This window comes from Dendrobium catenatum, unplaced genomic scaffold (genome assembly GCF_001605985.2).
Source record: "Dendrobium catenatum unplaced genomic scaffold, ASM160598v2 fragScaff_scaffold_130, whole genome shotgun sequence".
Taxonomy (NCBI): Eukaryota; Viridiplantae; Streptophyta; class Magnoliopsida; order Asparagales; family Orchidaceae; genus Dendrobium; species Dendrobium catenatum.
The window spans coordinates 422,170-422,943 of NW_021318592.1; positions in this window are offsets into that span (position 1 = coordinate 422,170).

Here is a 774-nt window from a genome sequence, read left to right on the forward strand (position 1 = left end):
CCCCCCCCTCCCCTTTCTCATCTTCCTGCTACTGTTCCCCCGGTTCAACCTCCTCTCCGGAGCTGGACGAATATCGTTACCCCGGCCTGCCTTTCGTCCAAAGATCTTCCCGTAGATCTCAGAGAAGAGCCTGACGAAGTTCTCATTTTCCATAAATCTAAAACGGATGCTGCTGCTGAAGAGTGGAATCAAGCTTTGGTTGGTTTTTCGGTTGGTAGGCGTCCTTACTATGAGGCTCTTCTTGCTGCCTTAAAGAAAACTTGGAAGCTCCAAGGTACTATTCAACTTTTCAATCTGAGCGATGGTTTCTTTCTGATAAAATTCTCATCTCCTGTGGATTATGAAATGGCTTGGAATGGGGGAGTGTGGTTCCTCTTAGGCCGCCCTTTCATTTTACAAAAATGGTATCCTAGGTTTAAGCCAGTTAGAGAAAATTTTTCCTCTGTTCCTATTTGGGTTAAACTTCTGGACCTTCCTCTCTGTGTCTGAAACTCAGATGGTATTTCCCGTATTGCCAGCAAGATTGGCATCCCCTTAGCTGTTGATGCTCTTACCGCTCAGAAAACTCGATTGACCTATGCACGCGTCTGCATACAGGTCAATAGCAAGACCAAATACCCAGATTACATACTTATATCTATTGAAGATGAAATCATGAATGTTAAAGTTCAGTATGAATGGAGACCTTCCCACTGTGAAACTTGTGAATCGTTATTTCACTCTTCTGCCTCATGTCCTTCCAATGCTATGAATCAAAATGGGGAACATAACAAG